Raw genomic sequence first — 3,106 nt, 5'->3', positions numbered from 1 at the left:
AAGACTCTCATGTTCATCTAAAACCTGGAAAGTCTGAGAAACTGACATAGCCAAGAGAAGATTAAGGAGATATGAAAACTGGATACCTAGGATGATGTCTCAGATCATAAGTAGACATTAGATGTAAACTACAGAAATCTGAATAAATGATGGACTTTGGTTAATAACAATTAATCACTATTGGTTCATTAATTGTGACAAGTTTACCATACAAAAATGTATAACATTATTAACATGAGAAACTTGTTGTGGGCTATATTGGAACTTTCTACATTGGGGGTCACCAACCCCCAAGCCTCAGACTGGTAGTGGTCCTGTTAGGAACTGGACTGCACAGCAGTAGGTGAGCAGTGGGTAAGCCTGTGTTACTGCCTGAGCTCCGCCTCCTGTCAGATCAGCGGCAGCCTTAGATTCTCGTAGGAGTGTGAACTCTGTTGTGAACTGTACATGCAAGGGATCTAGGTTGTGCACTCCTTATAAGAATCTAAAGCCTGATGATCTGAGGGGGAACAATTTCATTCTCAAACCACTCCACCACCTCTCCCATCCCCATCCCCACCTCCACCTCCAGTCTGTGGAAAAACTATCTTCCATGAAACTGGTCCCTGGTGCCAAAAAGTTTGGGGACCATGCTCTACATGATTCTCAATTTTTCTTTAAATTTAAAATTGTTTTGAATAATAGAGCCTTAGTAATAAAATATACCCACCAACTACTATGATACAAATTACATTCTTTAGAAGTGTTTTGTTCTTCAAAGTAAATTAAACTAAAAATATTTTATATAGTACCCATGATTCTTCTGACTCTGAAAGGGAAACAGGGATATCTAATGGCATATCAGGATCAAAAAACAAATATTGAAAAATATTAAAAGGAAAAGATCTGTCATACTGCAGCAGTTAGGCAAAATGTGAGCACTCAGTTTGTTTTTATATAGTTTTACACAGTTGTCACTGAGCCAAAGTGTTCTGGGAAAGTTTTAAAACTTTTCAAACTGTTTATAAACTGAACCAACAAAGTTGCCCAAGTCCATTCACAATTGATTCCTCAGTTCTTTTTTATAACTGAAGAACAGCTCTTTCACAAATGCAGTTTATCTTCCATAGCCTGTAAAAGGTGACGTCAGCTGCTTAGGTGGGCGTCTAAACAGTAGGATTCCAAGGTGTCTGGTAAATTCATCTTGGGCATTCCAATATTAAATGAACAATATAGAGAAGAGAAAATTCAATTCAAAAGCATTAGCAAAAAGTGATTTTTTTCTGTTATTATTTAATCTCTACTTTATGTTGTGAAGATGAACTCTCGTACTTACTCAAGATTCAAAAAATTCTTGATAAGAATATGTAATTGATAAAAGAGGATGACTGGATTTCTTTATGGTTTCTTCTATTTCAGATTCGGAAATAAGATATAAGTCTTGTTTCAATAATGATTAGAGTTTATCTCCCTAGTGCCTCTATCTGATTCCAATGGACCATAATTTTAAAGGAAAATTTTATGTGTGATTGTATTTTTTTCAGCAAGTGTCTATTTGGATGGTAGCAAGCCACATAGATAGTGACGGTTATGACTCAGAAGAAGGGTGAAGAAGTTTCCCCACCAATTAGAAAAACAATAAGGCAACTGCTCATCAAATTTTCTCTGTGTTACATTATTCATCAGAGGAGTGGGAAAATCCCACAAACAAACCTTGATGAGTTACAAAATGATGACCCACTTTCTGCTTTATCTAAGGCCACTGTTTGCTTCTATACCTTCAAGAAAGCTGTTGATATTGCAGTTATTTTTAAAAACACACATGTTAAATGTACATATAACTAAACTCCATATATTGAAGCATCTATAGTAGATACTATAGTATATATAAATGCCAGTATATGTTTATATTCCGTAATGTATATTGCATGTTGTTATATACTATAAATATAACAATATATATAATTTATTGAAATGCCTACAATCTAATTCTGCAGAATTTCTACATCTACTATGCACTTAATAAACTTTTATTTTATTCAAAATGTATCACATTTTATGTTTTGAAATTAATATTTGTTCTAATGGTATAATTCACATTTATAATGTTGAATAACATATAGAATATAAAACCAGTAATGCAAAAATGACTGAAACTCACCAAGATCCATGCAAAAATGAAAAGAAAGTAAAATAATTTTAAATTATTATAAGCATATATTTTCCCATGAGGGATTAAGGGAACTGTTGAGAATAATACTGCCCCTGTGGAATTATTGCTTCAATAGTGTGTGGCCTTGGACAGATTACAAAATTACTATTAGCTCTATTCTTCCTCAGTAAATTAGAGGTGCACACTCTAAAATATTTTAAAAATTTAAATTTAAATTAAAAAATTTTCTAGTAAAGAATTCCATCAGAGGGTGTAAAAGTCTAGGTTATAATTAAATTTATTATTATATCCAATTGCTATCAATGGAAGAGTATGCCACTTTTTGTAGAAACTTAGTATTTTAAAGGCCTAACTTCCACAGTATGAAGGCTTGCTATACAATAAAATGGTACTTATAAGGAAAATGTTATTTTCTAACTTCTCTCATTTTCTATTAAAGACCTTTTTCCCCCATATAGGTTGAATGACTAGTGACTTTTGTGTTTTGAATGTTATTTTTGTTATTTCTCTGATGCTTCAACCAACTATTTGCTTTGTAATGCCTCTAATTTCCTGTATTACTCTAATAGGGAGCCATTTACACTTACATAAAGTTTTAAATAACTTCAAATTTGGAAAGCTCTATTATCATTCATATTGGCAATGTGTAAGTTAAAATATCAACAGAAATAATGTTCAAGCACAAGTCAGTAACAAAACCTTTCTCCATATACATACATTTTGCACTGCAAGATGCCATGGGGTTTGGAGTCAGAGCAGAATGACTCTGAAAAATGGAAGTGAAGCAAGTGCTTGTACACTCCTATGTATTATAAATTATTTTCTTCTTAAATCAGACTTAATTGAAATAAAAAATGATTCCAAAAATGTGATAAACTCAATATAATCAACAAAATCAAAGATTTTCATAGGCCAAAAGTATTTTTGTTTTGCTTTGCTTTTCAATTATCATAT

This window comes from Mandrillus leucophaeus, unplaced genomic scaffold (assembly GCF_000951045.1).
Source record: "Mandrillus leucophaeus isolate KB7577 unplaced genomic scaffold, Mleu.le_1.0 Scaffold788, whole genome shotgun sequence".
Lineage (NCBI taxonomy): Eukaryota > Metazoa > Chordata > Mammalia > Primates > Cercopithecidae > Mandrillus > Mandrillus leucophaeus.
This window is presented reverse-complemented; position numbering follows the sequence as displayed.